The sequence below is a fragment of the Lissotriton helveticus genome, chromosome 8 (assembly GCF_964261635.1).
Source record: "Lissotriton helveticus chromosome 8, aLisHel1.1, whole genome shotgun sequence".
In the NCBI taxonomy this organism is placed as follows: Eukaryota; Metazoa; Chordata; class Amphibia; order Caudata; family Salamandridae; genus Lissotriton; species Lissotriton helveticus.
In genome coordinates this window covers 462599889-462620477 of record NC_136069.1, presented here as the reverse complement: position 1 = coordinate 462620477, position 20589 = coordinate 462599889, and the positions used below count along the sequence as shown (strand labels likewise).

The following is a 20589-nucleotide window of genomic DNA, read 5'->3' as shown; positions in this document are numbered from 1 at the left end:
TGTATCATTGATGAAGACGCAGTTGTCTACTGCACCGTCGACGACTGTCCCGTCGACGTCTATCCCGTCGACGAAGATCCCGTTGACGAAGATCCCGTTGACGAAGACTCCATCGACGTCAAGCCCGTTGACGATGATCCCGTCGACGCAGATCCCGTCGATGACGATCCCATCGAGGACGATCCCGTCGACGACATTGACAAAGAGCCCGTCGACGACAACTCCGTCGACGGATAGCCCGTCGATGACAATACCATCGACTGGGGACTTACCTGTTCCGTCTATGACATTGACCGTGGCTCTGACTCATTCAATGCCTGTTTCTTCTAGGAGTTTTCAACTCAAAACATTTCAAAGACATGAGTATAGCAATATTTCACCACTTACTCCTTCCCATCTCCTTGAAACATATGTGCAGGAAGAGGATGATGATTACGATGATGAAGAGGTGGTAGGACCATTTGGGATTGCTCATCCATCTGAGCTACACATCAAATGTCAAGATGATGATGAAGAGGAGTAGGATTATCATGAACAATACTATCAAGAGGACATTGTTGTCCCGCATCATAGAGTTTATCATAGGCAATCTCGCCAGAGTGAGACAAGCCATCTGCCTCCAACTCTTATACAGGACCTGCAAGCCATGCTAGCAGATTACAGACAGCGGTTTCTCCCGCAGCAAGTTATTCCACAAGTTCCACCTCCGCCTGTGGTGGTTTCGGACCCCTTGCCTCCACCTGATGCTCCGGTTCCAACGCCTGAACTTCCTGACCCTCCTCAAGAACAACCGCCTCCAGACCCTCATCAGGATCAGGACACATCCTCTGATGAGGAAGTTGAAGAGGGTGAATTACCAGAGAACCCTCATGTAGATCCCTGGGATTCTTACATTATCCCTATGCCTTCACCACCGACTCCTCTACCATCTGATTCGCCACCAGAGGATATAGGAGGATTTCACAATCTGATGCGGCGAGTTGCTGCTAGGTTTCAACTGCCTGTCACTGTCGAACAAAAGGAAAGCTTTCTTCACGATTTTAAAGAGGAATCCAGGAAGATTACGAGGGCTGTTCCGATAATTGATTATATATGAAATTAAGGAATAAAAATCATGAAAACCCCTGCATCTGTACCAGCAGTGCTTCCACGGAAGTGCAGTGTTATTAAGGCTAAGTCCTGGTAAAGCACAGGTGAGTGGCCCTGGAAAGTTATCGGGTGCATGGTTCTTGCTTTAGAGAGAATGGCCTCTTTGGTCTTGAAGTCCTGCACGCACACCATGATGTCAGCAGGCGGTGCCCGGGGACCACGGGGCGGGCCCACCCTATGAGTTCTGTCCAAGACTATGTCTGCCGTGTGGGAGTCACCAAGGATGTGTCGAAAGAGGTCGCCCGTGAAAGCAAATAGGTTGTTGGTGTCGTCTGAGTGCCTCACTCCCCGGATGCGGATATTGTGTCTGTGGGAGCGATTCTCGATGTCCTCCAAGTGAAGTTGTATGTCTATGTTCTGGTCTTGTAACCGGATAACTTCCTGCTGGAGTGTCGCCAGATCCGCCACCGTGGAATCGCTGGACTCTTCAAGTGTGGCTACCCGCTCCCCAATAGAGTCAACCTCGCAGCGTACATCCTTAAGTTCCGTGGCAAACTCAGCCGTAACCGAATGTATATCTTCGCGTAACGTGCGGAAGAGCGACTCTAAGAAAGCTTTAGTGATGGGCTCATCTCCAGGGGCCGCTTGTTGCTTGGACGACTCGGCTTCTGGGGGTGCGATCGCCATATTCGGATTGGATTGGGCGCGACCAAAGATGTCTTTCAAAGGCTTCACCTTAACAGTCCGGGCCCATGACATACTCCTTAGGCGCCTGCGGTCTTCGCACGGGTGGAGGATGACACCCAATTGGCGCAGGGTCACCGGCGGAGGGCAGCTGCCCGTCGAGCGCGTGCCACTGATGGGGAGGGCACTAGGGGGCCCCCGGGATATGTTATGGGGTGCTGAGGGCCGGGCGCGGAGACACTGATCCCGCCGGCATGCAGGTCCCTCAAGCTCTAAGAGAGCGCCACTCACTGTCAGCGCGGGGCCCAGTCAGTCCCAGCTCCAATGTGGTCAAAGTGATGATAGGGCTCACACTCCGGGAAGTCGGGCCCCTCCGCCAATGCTCTTCTCCTGTTGTACAACTCTTCACGTTGTGGGGCCAAGGCTCGGTGCCGTCACGTGTGCTCCAGGCGCGGTTGTCCCAGGGCACGATCCGCGCGCTAGGTCGTCGCGCGCTATGTGGAAACTGTCCAGCTCGGAAGGCAGCTCTTGTCGCCAGTCAGCCCTCAATCTCTTGTGTCCCTCCTTTGGTCCAGCCCTGTCACGCCACGTGTCTCTGGGGTTGTCGCACCCTGAGCCGGGGATCTGCGCGACACGGCCCTCCAAGTGTCTGGGGCCGGCCGCAAGCAGCAATCGGGGGGCCCTAAGGCTGGGCCCTCATCAAATCAGCAGTGCCGTTGGGCAGGCCCTGCCCATAGTAGTGCCACTCCTTGCTGACCAATGCGGCAAGGGGTCCCGGTACTGTCACCAGCCGCCTGGGCTCACCCGTCGACCAGCAATCCAGCGCTCCAGAATACAATGGCATCTATTCACCCCCACCAGGCTGGGGATCTGCGCGCCACGTCTCCACCACCTGGACTGCGCGCATCACTCAACCCAGGCCCGGCGGGGGGGGGGGTCTCACCATCTTCGGGCCGTGAGCACCACAGATGCCCCTCCCGTGCCGGCCGAGATCTTGTCACCGGGCTGTGTCCAACGATAGACCCGGCGAAGGCCAGGCCCCGGCTCCGGCCCAGTAGCGGGCCACGGACCCCCCAGACAGTCCGGGCGCCCCTGTGGCCAAGGCCCAGGGGCGAAGGGTACTCACACGGGGGGCTGCCGACGTCCAGTGAGCACGCCCTCACGCAGGAACCACACGTCTGCAGGCCGCGCGTCACACCAGGGGCCTCGGGGCTCCCGCAGGCCGCCGCCGCCTCCAGCGCCGCCCAGGCCGGCCGGCGCACCCACGAGGCTGGGCACTAATGCGGCCGAACACACAGGTTGGGGTCGCCGCCGCGCGGTACTCCCTCGCTCCGGACTCACCACTCAGGTCCTGGATGGTCTCCCGCCGGGCGCAGCTCCACCGTTGCGGCCGTTGCGTGGCTGGGAGGGGGAAGGCAGGCCTCGGTGCCCGTGGTATGGGCACCACGTTGTTGAGGCCGCACTGTAATGGCGGCCGGGTCGCTCTTCTTCGGCCACGCTTCCCGCGCCGTCAGATGTCTAGGCGGAGTGCAGGAAGGTCCGCGGGTACTCGGGGAGGGAGGGGGGGGTTTCTCGCTTCGTTCTCCTGCCAGGTGGGCCCCCCAGGGGCTATGCTGTGCTGGAACAGATGGGCGGCAGGCGGGAGCTTAGGAACGAGCGTCTTGTCTCGCCGCCATCTTAGCCACGCCCAACCACCCATTTTAAACCCACATTACTAAAGGGGCCAAACCACGGCAGTTGGAGGGGAGGAGAAGGTGACTAGGGCTGTAGACTAGGAGTGGAAGCTCAGTCAAAGAGCTGGAGAGCTTTAGGTCTAGGAGGCTTAAGGCTTGTGTATTCTTAATGGGAGAAATATTGTTGAAGAGTTTGCTAAATAGGGGTGAACTTCCTCTCGCTGTGGGTTATTCTATTTCAAAGCATTTCCGTGTCTAGGACTTGCCACAGGAGTGTGAACCATAGGGCTGTGGAGGAGGCAGCAAGATGTTTCCAGTGCAATGCTACAAGTTTCTTAGAAGCCCCCAACATGCGAGTGATTAAGTTCCATTCTGCGTGTGTCATGGTCTGAAGGTGTTGGGGTTGAATGTCAAGAAGGACAGTCGAATAGGACTCCGGGATCGGGAAGCCTATTGGCCCCCTAAAATGGCTGAGGATTTCTTTCCAGAAGATGTGTAGAAAGGCTTCTGGTGTGGAGGTACATTGCCAGCTCAGTGGAGAAGCTGAGGGAAAGATGGTGTGTAGTTGGGTGGGTGTGAGGTACCAGCACATCATTACTTTGTATGCCGTCTCGCATTGGGCTGTTCTTTTCAAAATTCGCAGGATGTCACACCATAAGCATTTCCATTGTTTCATAGGCAGCTCATCCCCAATGTCAGCGTACCATTATGATTAGTAGGGATGTGGATGGATAGGAGTGGAGTGTTGAAGGACCTTGTATGTGCACATGATGAGCCCACTGTATCCACTGAATGACCAAACTAAAGTCTCAAATGCAGTTAGTTAGCAGGTAGCCCCTGCTTGTTGGGTGGGGATAGGTTCCAGTGTTGTAGCTGATAATATTGCAATCTGGAGGACCCAGGGAGACAGAACTCCTGTTGACTCTGATCGAAGAACTTGAGGGAGTCCCCCCTCAAAGAGGTCCTGAAAATGCGATAGCCAATCTCCCTCCAGTGGCTATATGAATGGGGCTGCAACGTAAGAGCAAAATTGAGGTTACGCACCAAGGGAGTGTTGGGCGAAGAAAAAGTAATAGGGCCTCACTTTACTGCCACTTTGTCCCATACTTCTAGGACTGTTTTTGTGGGAGGGGCAATGTAGGGCTCTTTGTGGCCTTGTGTGTCTGGGGAGCCATGCTAAGTCCCAGAAGGGGCGACACGCCACAGCACGGTCCAAATTAACCCAATGCTTGTCACTTTCATGTACTACCCAATCTGAGAAGAAGCAGAGGTGTGCGACCCAATAATATTCAAGGAAGTTAGGACATTCTAGCCCTCCCCGGTCCCATTGGGGCGCAGTATCTCATCTTGAGGGATCGGCATAGGTAGGCATTGAAAGAGGTATAGAATTTTTGGTAAGAGAGACATCTTGACCGTATTTAAACGGCCCAGCCATGAAACCTGGAGGAGTTTCTAATGGCGGAGGTCTTACAGAATAGCCATTCGGTAGCCAAAGTTTGACGTAAGCCGGAGGCCCAAGTATTGGATGAATCTAGGTGCCCCTAGAGAGGGAGTAAGGGATTTGATCGCTGGGAGGTCCGCTGGGGGAATAGGTAAGTTCAATGCTTGGGACTTGGTCAGATTGATCTTGAAACCTGAAACCACCTCAAAAGCCTGGAGTGTGCTCACAGGCACCAGAAGTGATTTCTCTGGCTGGGTAAGAGTCAGAAGGAGGTCGTCAGTGAATAAGGTGATCTTGTGGATATGTCCTCTCAAAGCTATCCCATCTATATCCTCCATTTGCCGAATGGTGGCCTCCAAAGATTTTATCACTAGGGCAAACAGGAGAGGCGATAGGGGACAACCCTTTCTGGTGCCCCTCTCTAGGTGAATAGCTTCGGACAGCTGACTCGTATTCTCATGGTCGGGCAGGTGTAAGGGGCCCTAATCCTATCAATCATCGCAGGGCCTAGTACTGTGTCCTGGTGAACAACCTTTAAAAAGAGCCAGCAGACCCTGTCGAAAGCCTTCTCCACATCAATCGAGAGAAGGCAAGCCGGGACAGCATGACAGTGGGATTTCTCCACTAGGTGGGCCAAGCTGCGGATATTGCCTGCTCCCTGCCTATTGTGGATGAAGCCAGCTTGATCTGGGTTGATAGGACTCTGTGTGTGTGTGTGTGTGTGTGTAAATGTAGTATACTTGTAAAGCGCACAGCTGCCCCAGCAACGGGGCGTCCCGGCGCTGTATAACTCTGGGGAACCCGTCCTGGCTTTCCCTGTGGGATGGTCCCTTGCTGGGAGTCCCCAAGGTGGAGCCAGGCATCCCCGGAATTGGTGGGGCCGTTGTGGAGATTAGGCAATCTAATGCCCAGAGTTGCCCAGTGGAACCCCTGATTAGAGTAAGCACCGAAGCGAGAATTATCGAGTCCGCTGACCAAGGTCCACGACCCTGCCGCGTCAGGAATTGAACCCTGGTCCCGGGCTGACTTCTGCTCTCAGGCCTGCCGCCTCTAACCAGTGAGCCACACTACTCCACTGGAGGTGAAGCTCCAGCCTCTTGGCAAGGATTTTAGTATACAGTTTTGAATTGGTGTTCAGACGCCCTAAAGAGCGGTAGGAGGCACAGAGCGAAGGGTCTTTGCCTGGCTTCTGGATCAGAGAGATTTCAGCCTTGGACATGGTGGGGTGAGCTCTGAAACAGCTGTGAAGGCGGTAACTAGGGCCAGCGGTTGTTTTTGCAATTGCTGGAGACATTTACCATAGAAAGCTGCGGGCAGACCGTTGGCCCAGGGGTCTTACCCAGAGGGAGGATTTTCAGGGCTCGTTGTAGCTCCTCTGTAGTTTTAGGGGCCTCAAGCAGCTCCGGGTGAGAAACCTCAAGGGGGTCCCATTGACATCCTGCCAGTTATTCGGCAATAGCGTCAAGAGGAGCCTCCTTGTTTGTATAGAGGGCCTGATAAAAATCCTGAAATGCCTGCTGTTTGGCTGTTTCTGAGGTAACCCATACACTCAGCGCCATCTAAATGCCTGAGACATGAGCGTAAGCCCTTTGCTGCCATAGATTCCTCACAAGAAAGATCCCCATCTTATAGCCCCCCTCGTAGAACCCTTCTTTGAATGCAAAGAAAGCTCGCTCTGGCTTTTTGGTGCGTTGTTGCCATAGTTGACCCCACAAGAGGGTCAAACGATGCTTTGTGCGTCGGGACGGCGGCATGGTCCTGGCTTTTAAGGTCCTTGATCTCCAAGGCCAGGCCTGTTTCATTCAGCTTGGCTTCTCTCACCCGGGCTTTTGAAATAGAAGTGATTTCACCCCTCATAGTTGCTTTAAGCACGTCTGAAAGGGTATGTGCCGAGACGTACGGGTGGGTGTTAGTCTGAAAGTAATTTATCACTGTGTGGATTACCTCAGTGTCGACTGGGTCCCGTAGCCACTGTGGTGGAAAATGCCATTGTTGAGAGGGACAAGGTGATTCTCTCAGTCTAGTCCAAGTCAATTCTACATGTGCATGGTAAGAGATCGAAATGTCTGAGGTAATGGAAGAAGTAGTCAGTACGTGAATATGACTGGTGGGCATGGGAGAAGAATGAGAAATCCCTTGTGTCAGGATTGCGGTGTCTCCAGGCGTCTGCTGACATGGCACCACTTCCCTGAAGTGAGGCCTCACTACGATCTAGAGAGGGGTCCCAGACAAAGTTAACGTCCCCTCCCAGCACTATATCTTTACCCTCCCTGGACAGGTGTTCCTTAAGCAAAGTCCCAAGGAATGTATATCTTGGGCCTGGTTGGGAGCATTCATAAGTGTGAAGGAGCGCAGGCCAGGCTGTAAAGTAAGCTTTAAAATCAGCCCCTCCCCAACCCGGACCACCTTTGGAGTCTTAGAGCAAAAAGATTGCTTGCAGAAAATCACAACTCCAGCTGTCAGACATTAGGGGAGTGGGAAGAAGTGGACATGTGGTAAGACGCTGCTAGTGGTAGGTGGGTCAGACTCGGACCTTGTGGCATGTTGTGCAAACCAACCCAGTCTCAACTGGTTGGAAGAGGGAGGGTATCCCCAGGGTGGTATGCGACCTAGATAAAAAAGAAGTGCATGTTACATATAAGAAAAACATCATGGCAACCGGGCCAAAACAGTAGATTAAAAGATGAAGGGGGCTAGTGCATGGCAACGCCGACGGGCCAGGGGAAGTCACTCCCCAAAACTCTGGAGCCAAGGGCCACGCCGTTTTTGGAAAAATGAACAAGTTGCACCGGGTTCCGTGCATGAAATTATAAAACAACCATACGTTGAACACTTCTAATTATAAATGATATTAAGCAAGAGAATAGAAAAATATTCTTTTTATTAAATACTATTTTTTTTAATACATTTTTGCTTATTTAAAAATTATACATTTTTTTCTTATATCGTCTGATAATAAATCTCATGTATATCTTTCAGCAACATCAGGTCAATTGATCCTAATTACATCAAAATGGTTTTATCTTATAAATCATTGACAATATAAAAATGGAAGTGTTATAGTTGCGATGATCTATGGTGATGGTACACAGAACCAATCAACGCGTTTCGGCTACTGCCTTCTCCAGGAGTTCTGTATAACTCTAAGATTCTATGAGACAAGAAAATATGTATAAATTGTCTAAAGTGACAACGTATTGGAGAGATTCTTATTAATACAACCTGAAAATACATGTGGGGAATAGATTACATGTGGGTTACAGAGTTCTATACTACATCTTAGTTGCGAAGCGCTACTATCTTACAGCTAAACAATACTGATCTCATAACAAAATAACATACAGTGCTGTACACATCTTATTAATCAATACATCATTCTTTACATGCAATACTATACAGATTATGTACAAAACAAACAATTATACATATTATACACTTTATACATGGCCTATTTACATATTTTTCTAAAAACGTTATACCTGCCCTTCCTGTATTAATTGCATTCCTTCAAAGGGTTCTCCGTCCCTCCTTCTTTCCCCCTTAACCTGTTTTATAGCTACATAGATGGAAAAATAGTATAGCTAAGTCAAGATAGGTGTTCCTGAGCTTTTACTTACTTAACTGCTTCTGATTTATTATAGGTGTTGTATATCATTATGCCCTATAGTTTTATCCTGAGTTGCATAACATGATTAGGCAACTCAAAATAATATGTAAGTCTGCATGATTCTTTCTTATCTATCAAAAGGACCAAATTATAGGCTTGAGTGTACTTAATACTTTTTTATCATGCCTCCTATTTAGCCTGTATTAAAACGGGTGGATATATATAGTCACTCCTACTTACATTACATATCTCGGTGTTACTTGATCTTTTTATTCCTCTCTCCTGGATTACAGTTCCATATGTTTGACAATTTTATGTAGTGCTAGGTTTGAAAAAAACATTTCATATTCACTAATGAGGCGTAGATAACCAACTATTACAGGGATGAGGTGTGTAGTAAACAATTGCATACCTAATGACCTGGATTTGAAGGAATCGCGGATCGCGATATATGGCGTGAACAGCCCACTCTCTCCCCTTGTTTTAAGTGGCTGGAAGCACATTCTGCAGTATATATATTATTCTCTGAGAGATGGAAAGACATTTAAAATGAGGTTAGTTACATTTGTTCCCTATTTAGGCACCTGTTTTGACAATAAACAATGGCAAGTTTATATACCGATTTTCAGGAGATACCTGGTTTGAAGGAGGGGATCACATGTCAGGCGGTGATTTGCAGTGCATGTTTCATATTCTTTAAGATAACACTCTTCTTGGAGGTCAATTTCAGTTCTAGAAAGTAAAGGACATCAGCTAGTATCCATCATTGTTTGACATAAAGGGAGGAATTGTTGGTTCAGTATATGCGTGCCATCTTGTAATTCCCACGGCGACGCTTAAGTTTTCTAATTGGCCCCCATGATTAGAAGTTCATATTTAAAAAGGTGATAGCGATGCGTGAATCCGCCATGTGTGGATGCCTATAGCGGTCACACTCTACATATTTTATGCACCCCCAGCAAAACGGACCCGACTACGGCCTGAACTTGACACCTATGCCGGTTCCCGTTGCTTGCTCTCCGTTTACCCGGGTAGATGTGGATGGTACAACGGATGCCTGCAGTTGGATCAATTGGTCATACTATCTCCTACTACTCGATCCATAAATCTATACGAAGAGATTCATCCGGGGTGCTGCCTGTTAACTCAAGGTTAATCTACATGATGCCACCCGCTTTTATTCTCTCTGACTCTATAGCGTTCCTACGGCTCCACACTATCGACCGAGTATCTAAGTTTAGGCTGTACGACTTACTTGCAGATTCCGTAATCCGGATATGTGTCAGCCCGTCTTTGCGCTGCACGCTTGTTATTGGCCCAAGACTCCTGCGTCATTTAAAGCATCTATTTTTGCGGTTTTCTATCGAGCCCTCGCGATGTTTGGGAGGGACGGGGATGCGGCATATGTACTCCATTTTACATGAACTACAAGCCAGCTTTTTGGCCGCCATGATGGACTAGCGCATCACTGCGTAATTTTACCAAAAAATGATCACTACATACTACATAGGTCGAAAAGATCTAATTTATGTACTCCTAATGGTTATTTGTATTATTTAAGTTATTTAAGTTATACTATCAATAGGGCACGAATATTACCGATAAGGTAGAATAGTCTATTCCCTTTTCTATAAAGTTTAAAGGCCTTATTAAGTAAATGTTCACATTATCTTCCGATATTTTAAACGTTACTTCTTTCAGTTAGAAGAGTGTATGTATAAGTGAAGTGCCGATACCTCTTAAAGCTGCCGCCATGGTTGATTGGGAAGCTCAAACTGCCTACATAAATGAACTATAAAGCCCTTAGGAACCTAGTTTCTCCTTTCCATATCTTTATTTGGATTAGCCACATGTCTGAAGATTTCTGGATATTTAGTAGTAGGATTATGACCTGAAAATAAAGGTTACCCTATTCCCCCTGTTCCTTCTTAGGTTGGTTGCCTATCATTTTATGTCTTTTGATGGTCTTCAAACTTATTTTCGTGGGGCCCTAGTGTATTAATTTATGGCTTGTTCCCACGGTATCTCCATGTTGAGGCCCTTAATAGCTGTTTCTAAAATGAAAATCCAATAGACCTCACGCATTTTCCTAATCTTGTCTAGATCTAGTCCTATATTTTGGTGAATCCTTTCCAGGATATACCATCTCATATCTTCCGGTGCATGGTTTTTATCAAGAAAGTGACTGACCATTGGAGCTACAGTCTTATGTGTCCTAATGGCTGAACGGTGTTCTGTTAATCGGACATTCATGGCTCGTCCAGTTTGGCCCACATATCCTTTATTACAAGGACAAATAACTAGGTACACTACATTGGTATTTCTACAATTACTTAAATCTTCTGGAGCGATAACCTGACTGTTGAAATGTAAACTTGGGCCTTGAATTGCTGAATTGCATGATTTACAGTTTGAACATTTGTATGTCCCTCTCACTGGTTGCATGTTGGTGAGATTTGACTGTACGGTCATTGTCTTCTGATTCATACGTGATCTGACAATATGGTCCTTTATTGATTTGTTGCGTTTGTACGCAAACATAGGTTTGGGTAATTGGTTTTGCTTTGGAGTGTTGACATTCAATATGTGCCAACTGGCACATACTGCCTGTCTGATTCTGTCGTTAAGTATCGAATGTTTAGTTATGAACACTAATCCTGGGGTCTTTTTGTCTCTGATGGATTCTAAAAGGTGCTGTCGATCATAAAAGCGAGCCCGCTTATATGAGTCGCGCACAATTATTTTGGGGTAGCCTCTCGCTAGGAATTTCAATTTCATATTTGCCAACCTGTTGTCATAATCGGCGATATTGGTACAATTCAGTCTGAGGACTAAGAACTCCCCAAATGGTACACTGTTCTTTTGAATGACGGGGTGGAAACTGTCATAATGGAGGAAAGTGTTCCTGGCAGTGGGCTTGACGAACAAATCCACTGCCAAGACACCACTCTCATGTTTGATCGTGACATCCAGGTATTCCACCTTTTCATTATCTGTGTGATTTGTGAATCTGATGCGACTGTCACAGAGATTAATCCACTCAATGAATTGATACAAATTTTCTAGACAATCGTTCCAGGTGAAAAAAAACATCATCTATGAACCGTGACCATTTGGTCACGGATTCGTAGAATGGTGCGATTTCATTAAAAACAAACTTGTCTTCAAATAGAGACATGTAAATGTTGGCCACCGTTGGCGCACAGGATGCTCCCATGCTTACTCCTTGCTTCTGTTTAAATAGTTTGCTGTTGAATTCAAATATATTGTCACACAAAACTTTTTTTAAACATTCCAAAACGAATACAATTGGGCATTTGATGTTATATTTTTGCATAAACCAATGGACTGCTTCCAGGGCCCCCATGATGGGTATGTTACTGTAAAGGGCCTCAATGTCCATTGTTACTAGATATTGAGTGTCAGGGCAGAAGTTGGTGTTCTCTACCAGATTGATGATGTGCCTGGTATCTTGAACAAAGGCAGGGGTGCGGGACACATGGGAACAAAGAATGGCATCAATGTATTTTGCTAGTGGTTCAGTAGCTGAGCCTATGGTTGTTACTATAGGCCTCAGCGGTGGATTTTGTATACTTTTATGAACCTTCGGTATACCATATATACTTGGTTACCTTGGGTTCTTTACATTTAGATAACTCCATTCTTTGTCACAAATCTCCCCATCCCTAAGGGCTTTATCTGTCAGCTTTTTGATTTTTGATGTTATCTGGGAGGTCAGGTATTTGGAGATAGGTGTATAGAACTGAGTGTCACTCAACATTTCTTCCATTTTTGCTATGTAAGCTGTTGTTTCATATACGACTATACCCCCCCCCCCCCCTTTGTCACACGCCTTCACAGTTATGTCTTTATTAGATTTAATTTGATTTAAAGCTTTGTATTCGTCTTTGCTTAAATTGAATGGAGTTTTAGGAACATGAGTGGTGATGTTCACAAATTTGTCAAATATTATTTGTTCAAAGATGGCTACCTGTGGGGGAAGTTGGTCTGCCATTTTGGTAAAGGTTGATTTTGATTTCAGACCTGACAAGTTAAGAATACTTTCAATCTGATCTTGCGTAGAAATGTTTGAAGGTCCCTGAACAAATCAAATTTGTTTAGTCCTGAATGTGGAGTAAAGGTCAGATCTTTGGACAGTACAGATATAGTTTCAGTTGATAAATCAGAATGACTAAGATTGAAAATGGGTATTATTTCTAATTTCTCCAATACCGATTGTTGCGTGTTTCTAGGTACTGGGTGTAGCTCATCGGTGGATTTTCCTGGAAATTATTGTATTCCAGGTGAGCTGTACTTTGGAACCGCGGTTGGTATTGCGGTCTCCAATTGCTCCGCCTCACTGGGCGCCGTCCTAAAAAAGGCTGTCTATTATATTGTCTTGCATTTGGTCTAGCATTTTGATATCCTGTGTCATAGAGTGGGCCCTCATTTTCCGAATCTGATGATTCTGAAAATGTGGTGACTTTTTTGCCATAATTTGACTGTTTGTACCCGTAGGAATCCGTTGTTCCTTCCGCATCGCATATTTATAATAATGCTCTAATAAATATGGCTAAGTGGTCTCTTTTTTATAGAACTTAATGTCCTTTTAAAATTTATCAGTTTTTCTTTTTGTTAGATAGTATGAATATGAATTAAGTTCCTTTTCTATGTCTTCAAGCTTTTTTTTTACATCTTCCACTATCCCAGAGCTGCTTATTTTTTCTACTAGCTCTTGTATTTCTCGTGCTAGCTGTTGTAACATGTCTTTAGATGTTTCGACTATTAACATCATGTAGTCTCTGGAGCAGCGGTTCGATATTAATGCCCAGCGTTCCTGAAATTCCAAGGGCCAGGCCGACAGCAAGTGCATGTTCTAAGCTCAACGGACCACAAAGGCCCATGGTTTTCAGGGCCAACAGCTGACCACGAGTCCATATTGGAGGTGTTGGTATCCATATATACAGCCAGGGAGAGGTGGCTTGCGGTAGAAGTTGTAACCCACCGCTTGGTCCGAAGGCGGTTGACCAGTAGTCTTCCCCCTAAGCCCCCGATGCTGCTGAGAGGGCAGGTTGTCTGCAAACATCTGAGCCAGCAGTGGGTGTGCGATGCCGCGTGTCACAGGAGGCCACCAAGTGCCCTCGATGTGGAGGATGGCATGGCAGATCAGACAGAGTCTGCCGCCGGGGGGGTAAGTGGAAGATGCTCCAGGTTCCAAAGATGTTGGATAATGTCTTTCTTAGCTTGACGGAACTGGAGGTCTGTACTGCGTTTAGAGGTGTTTCTGGAGGGTCTGCTGGGCTGGTGAGCCTGCCAGGGACTGGTTACCCCTCCACCCCCGGAGGGCGGCGTGATGTTCAGGAGGTGCTTGGCTTCTTTCAGTGATCGGAGGATTTTGCGCTTGCCTTCTAGTCAAAGATGATGGCTGGCAAAGGAGTGGCCCCACTGGTAGCAGACACAAAGTTCCCAAAGCCTGTTGGTGATGGGATGGCAGTCCCTGCGGCACCGCATGGTGGAAGGTGCAAGATCTTGGAACAGTTGAATTGTATGTCCCTTATACACCAAATCGGCCTTCTTCCATGAGGCCTGCAGGATTACCTCTACTTTGTGTGCCCTGTCCAGCATTGGGGGAAGGGATCCGGATCTCCCCTGTTGGCATGGAGCAAGTCTGCCATGAAGAACATGATATTGGGGCCCTCCATACCCCTCTGGACGACCCTGATGCGAATATTGTTTTTCCGGCTGTGATTTTCGTTATCTTTGTACTTCAGTTAGAGGTCAATTTGCTGGTTTTCCAAAGTCACCATCCTGCACAGAGATGCCTTTGTCCATGGCTCCAGACGAAGCTCTGGTGGATCTGCCTCGGCATGTCAAGGAGCCAGGAGCAAGTCGTGGGAGCCTCCTACACCGACGACCAAAGAATCGGGCCACATCGAGCTCCGGCGTTTGGTTGCCCTTGAGACTGGGAGGAATCTAGGATTTGCAAGCAGATGTCAAAGGGTGGTTAGGTGTGTTCCGGGGGCCAGCAGCGCTCAAAGTCCTCACATACAGCCAGCACAAAGATGCCCAGGAAGGTTAGGCTTATCACAAATTATGCAGCTGGCCTCAAGTGTCGTGATTTCTTGCACACCCCAGCTGAGCAAAGGGGTGAGTCGAGGCTGTCCAGAGGTGCTCCACCCCCTGGAGGTACTGACCTCAAAAGCTGCCTCCAGACCCCACGGAGCAGTCTCTTACTGTTTGGCAAGAATTGTACACACCCGACCCGGGGAGCGGTACGGGCTTCAGCACGTTTACCCTGAGAGGTTCAAGTCCAGGACCTCACTCAAACCCAGCCCCCTCAAATGCTTCAGCAGGGTGGATCCACCATAGAACCAAGGCTGCCCCAGGTTATTGCCAGGGAAGTGCAAACAGTCCTCGGCACACTCGTAGGGTGGAGGGCCAGTCGCAGGGCTCCACTGGGCAGAGCCCAGCACTCAAGGTATTAGGGCAGGAGACTCCCAACCAGAGTGCTGCCCAGGGGTGCCTCAATCAAGTCCTCTTGGGCCCCCACTTCTCAGCATCACCAGCTAGCATCCCGCAGCCAGTAGGGTACAGCCTGGGGCCCAATCTGACAGGTGCAGCTCCCTGCAGGCACCGAGGGGGTGGCAGCAGCATGCACCACAGTTCCAGGTCCCCCGCTCTCTGGGCTCCAGCGGGTCCCGCCCTCTGCAGAGCAGCCCGCAGTAGTCTAATCTAGCGGCACAGCGTCAGCCGTACCAGGCCTTACCATCATGATGCTTCCAGGAGCCGTTCAGGTCCAAGCATGTCAGCAGCTCAGGGTTCACCAGCCTCCGAGTATGCCATACCACAGAGGACTCAAAGCAGGAGCTCCAGTTGTAAAGGCATTTTGCTGCAAACAACTGGGTTTGGGCGCGCTCCACCGCTGATGACTCTCTGGTCCTCAGCACCCGCTCTTATACCATGCAGGGGCCCAGGAGATAGCGTGCGTTGCAGTCCCCACTTCCCTGGCAACAGTGCACTCGCCAGGCGTCAGACTTCACGGGCAGCAAGCTCTGAGGGCCTGGGCCACCGAGATCCCGATACCCAGGCAAGATGGCGGTGGTGCTGTCTCTGCCCATGTCGCAGAGCTTGGGCTCTGTTCACAGCTCTGGCGTGGGCCTCCACAGGCAATAAGGTCCCCCGAGGCCACCCGGAGGGTCAGACTGCTATTCTGCTGTCAGAGGGGTGGAATTTCATCCCTGATACAGTAGATTGCGGCGGGAAAGGTCTCGGGGGTCTGGAGCTCAGAGAGGAGACGTCCTATGCCATCTTGAGTCAGACCATGCCCCCTCATGTCATGAGTTCTCTGGATTTGGGACAAACCTAGATCTCTCAAAAGGCATGAACGCTATCAGTCAAGAGGCATTCATAACATCTCAACAATTCACATGAGAAGTGGTAGATTTTTTATTAAGGTAGTGTCTACTGACCTGGGCACAGGGAGTTACAGACTCTCATATAGAAATTGCAACAGCAGATATTAATAAGTCCTAAGCAAATAGTATCTTAGCGGTGCATTCAGAAAGGGGAGATGTACCCTGCTTCCCCTGCCATCAATCTGAGATTGAAAATTACAATTTACACTGTTCAAAGCACATGCAATTCAAGTCAAATCATAGTATAGTACATTTGAGTAATGTCAAAAACAATGATATAGACTGTAACTTCTTTGGTGTTTTTATTCCATCCACTCCTTTTAGCCAACGCGTTTTGTCGCTTAGGGGTATCACCCTTACGACTTCCTCAGGGCTTAGGGTATCGAATACTATCAAATATCACATGGATGGATGGTGGGGAGCATAGAAACACAAGCCCCCAGTATTCCAGCTGTTAGGATTTTGCGATTGTTAATGTGTTGCCCCACCTACCCATATGTGCAAATGCCTCGACATCAAGGCACAGTAGACTTCGATCAGACAGTCTCAAGCAGTTTGCAACCAATAACCTACACCACTCACTCTACAGCACTAAGCATTTTTTTTGTAATAAATCTTTTTATTGGATTTTATCATGTTACAAGTCATACAGTAATCAACTTGACCACTTCGGTAGTACAAATGAACATTATCAGCTTTATGACAAAGGGCAGCGGAGTAAGTAATCACATAGTCGATTTGTTGATGAAGGGGGGGTTGTCCCTCCTATCATCTCCGCCGAAGGTGCAGGAAGGCATCGAGGAAACGGTCGGTGGTAGGATTACCGCCGTTCTCTGACCCGTTTGACTGTCTCTGATCCAAAGTCCCCTGTAAAAGGTATCATTTATAGATAATCTAGTGTCCAAACTAAACTTGGGGGAGTGTAACTCGGGAACTATGGGGTCAGGGGGGAGTTGGGAGGGGCCTGGGGTAAGCAAGGGTCAATGTAGAGGGCCCCCACGTTGTTCCGCTAGCGTTGTGCACTGTACCCACTCTTATCCAGTGTTATGATTCCTGGAGGGTGACCCTGATGGAGCTGGCATCGTGTGGAGGAGGGGGGGAATAGGACGCGCGATTGGGCTAGGATGCAGTTGATTCTGGTGCCGCCTGGGAGTCTGTGTGCTTAAAGTCCTGTAGGAGTGTTGCCCATTCTAATGAGATAGGTCACCTTTGTATACCACGGGCCTCCTCTTGCCGAATAAGATCTTCCTCGGCTGCAGGCCACTTCTGTACCGCCCCCCACCATGCAACTATTGGGGGCCCCTCAGACGCGCGGCAATGCATTGTCACATCGCGCTTGGCCAGCAGCACGGCCAGCAGGGCAAATTTGGTCTCTACTTTCTTCTATTTAGTGCTTTTAAAAATGCCTAGGGCACATGCCTCCCATGTATGGAAGTCTGTGAGACCTATGACTGTCTGAAGAGTGGTGTGTACCGTCGTCCAAAGGGTTTGTATCACTGGGCATGACCAAAACATATGAGCAAATGTGGCGTCCGGGGTGTAACAGGGGCAGTCGAAGTGGGATGTCGGGTAAAAACGTTTAAGCCGCGCCGGTGTGAGATAAGCACGGTGTAGTATGTTGAATTGGATATCTTTGAATCTCTGGTTGCGGGACACTTTTTGTGATGTTCTAGGGCCGTCTGCCATTCGCGATCATAGAGGGTGCGGCCGAAGTCCTCCTCCCAGCGGAGCCGTGATCGCTCAGCGGCACCTGTGTGATTTCCTTAATGGATTTATAGATCCATGTGATATGGTGCTTGCCAGTCCCCATATGTAATAGTGTGTGCAGCACCGGGTGAGTCTTGGGTTCCCGGGTTTCGAGGTCCCAGGTCCGTTCACAGTCCGCCACCAGCTGCCTGTGCAGTAGGAGTTGGCCGGCTGGAAGCCCGGTTTCTTTGACTAGGTCAGCGAACGGAATTAATTGACCGTCGGAAAACAGGGCCTCTGTTTCAGTGAGCTGGCATTCGGTCCAAATTCTAAGCTCTCCCGTGTGGAGCCTTGTTTTTGGCCAGGTGGTGTATGGTGGATTTGATCCCCGCTGTTGTGATCGGGTCGTCTAACATATTGCGTTCCTCGTCCGTAAGTTGGACTATGGTATGTGAGGTCAGCATGTTTCGAATGTGTTCGCCCAGTTGACTCCCTATAGAGCATGGTGTAGTAGTCATGGAAGGTATCTAAGATATCAGCTTGCATGTAGATTACCTCCCCGTGGCATTGCGAATGCTGGTGATCGGTTGTGTGTGCGTGTCTTGTCGGATAAGCCAAGCCAACAGGGTGCCGGCGCGGTTCCCTTCGTGATGGACTCTAGTGGTAATTGTAACGCCGCAGATCAGCACATGCCTCTTCGTATTTGGTTTTGGCCTCCGATAATAGTGTGGGGGGAGTTTCCGTTGATCGGCTGCTTTAGAGAGCCTTGCCACTTGTTGTTCTGCGGTCTGCACTGCTCTTTCTAGTGTCTGTTTCACTCCTGTGATTTGGCTGATGCATGCGCCACGCAGGACTACTTTCAAAGTGTCCCATTCTAGGGCCCTAGTCGATGTAGTACCTGTATTTTCAGTGAAGTAATGTTGGATTCAAAAATATTTAATTCACAGTCTCATAAATTAAAAATGTAAACATTTCCAATGTTTTTTTTTTTTTTTTTTTAAACCTTCATTTGCATCAACAGGATAGACATGCGTGGGCCCACAACCAATCCGGCCGGCCACAATTCAAAAATGATCAAAAGTCAAAATAAGCAACACAAGGCCAGCTGGCAGGCAGGCAAACATATTGAAAACAATGCTAAGGAAAGGACAAGCGACATTAACGGCCCAATATCAGGATCAATGAGGTCCATTTTATAATAAGGAACAAGGCTCATGGCAGATTCATAAAATACGGAAAAACAATAACCAGAAATACACCCACGCCAAAATGGGAAGAGGAGGAGGGGGAAGGGAGGGGGGACGTGAAGACACGAGTCGATCATAGCACAAAACAAACGCAAAATATAGTAGATAAGCATACAAGTACTACCACCATCTCATGCCCCCCACCCAATAACACGCTAACGGAGGCAAGGGGAGCAGATAAACTGCACGATCGAAACCTACTCGCCATACGAGCCTGGGGAAAAAAAAGGGGGGGGGAGGGAAGGGGAGGGGGGAGGGAAAGGGGGAAAAATAGGGGGGAAACAGAGGGGAGGAAACCAATAAGGGCAAGAACAGGGAAAGGGGAAGAAGGAGGAACAAAGAAAAGGAAACATAAAAGGAGAAACACAATCTTGCAAGATGGGCGCCACCCCGCGGCTAATAATACAGAAGAAATTAGAGAGCTGGCGAGAAGTAGGGTATGGCAGTCGCGACGGAGCATCGAAACAGATAAAAGTGGCATAGCGACAGACCCCAACCCACTCATGCCAGAGAAGCGAGGTCAGAAGCGGCACCGCTATAAAGGGATAGAAAAGGGCCATAGAACCAAAAAAGGAAACATCTGAAAGACCCCGCCCACCCGTCCCACCCCGCACCCCTGCAGAAGGCTACGGCCTACCCTCCAAACAGCGTGCCTGTCGCCCTAATCCGAAACCCGAAATATAGTGAAGAAAGAAAGTAGAATAAGGAGACAAAAAGAAGGAGGAAAGGGAATATAAAACAAAAATAAGATGTGAGGGAGGAGCCAGAGGATATGAACAAACACACTTGGCTACGACCCTCCCCCGATCAGCAAATGAATAATTATCAAATCAGTGCTACACCTTCACATACAGCAAAAACCCGCAAGGGGGGGGAGGGGGAAATTTAAAAGTTTCACAATGTCGAGAGTACAAGCATCAGTGCAACGGACAGGTAAACCAGCAGTCTATCAGTGTCGTGCGACTTACCCCCAGCCCTTCCTAATCACGAAACCAACCCAATAAAGGATAACATGGAGCGGACCACCCAGCACAGAATAATCGTAATGTTGACCAGGGTTACGGCAGTGATGTAGATTAGGGAGAGCCACCATACTAATGGAATACAAAAAGTCAATGAAGCAAGTCAATTGTAGCAGCAACGACAGGGCAAGCAAAAGCAAGCCGGAGTCCAGTTTCGCAGTTCGACAATGCAAAGGTACCCCACCAGGACAAAAGCTCGAATCCATCGAAGCGGGAGCAAACAGCGGTCCACCATAGTTCCCAATTGTCCGGGAAGGAGCAAATCTCCGCGTCGTGTGCAAGTCCTCGAAGTCCGGGCGGTGAGAAAGCGGAGGTTCAAAAGCCACCGGCCCATCAAGCGGCCGAAGAACAGTGGCAGCAACTCCTGGCGCAGCCGAAGGGGGCAAAGCAATGGAGGCATCAGGACGATAGGGGTGCATGAAAGAGCGACGACCCAAAATGGCGGCGGGCCGCATGGGGTCGGTAGAAGCACCGGGGGCCAAGACAGCGTACAAGGACATCAAGGCGTCCAGGACATCTCCAAGCGTGGGCGCTCGAGCACACGCCCAGGCCTCCGCGCAATCCGGCCAGCAAGGTCCGTCGGTGCAGAGCGGATCACCCCCCACGTTGTTGGTAGCCATTTTGTGAGTTTCGCCGCCCCGCACTCCTCCGCGGGCCCCCAAACAGTTCCCAAATGTAGGACTTTACAGACCTCCGGAGGCTCCCAACAACGGCCTCACCGGCAC

The 20589-nt window shown here is 48.9% G+C and overlaps 1 protein-coding gene and 1 long non-coding RNA gene across 3 annotated transcripts in view; one reads left to right on the top strand and one right to left on the bottom strand.

The window, feature by feature from the left end:
• Nucleotides 1-20589, top strand: part of RCBTB2 (RCC1 and BTB domain containing protein 2) — a 374196-nt gene that overhangs the window by 104225 nt on the left and 249382 nt on the right. The window lies entirely within an intron of this gene.
• The window catches only part of LOC144772782 (uncharacterized), a 340470-nt gene continuing 327815 nt past the window's right edge, over nucleotides 7935-20589 (bottom strand). The window contains exon 3 of the long non-coding RNA XR_013599839.1: nucleotides 7935-8038. This is a non-coding gene — a long non-coding RNA (uncharacterized LOC144772782). The remainder of the gene's footprint in view (nucleotides 8039-20589) is intronic.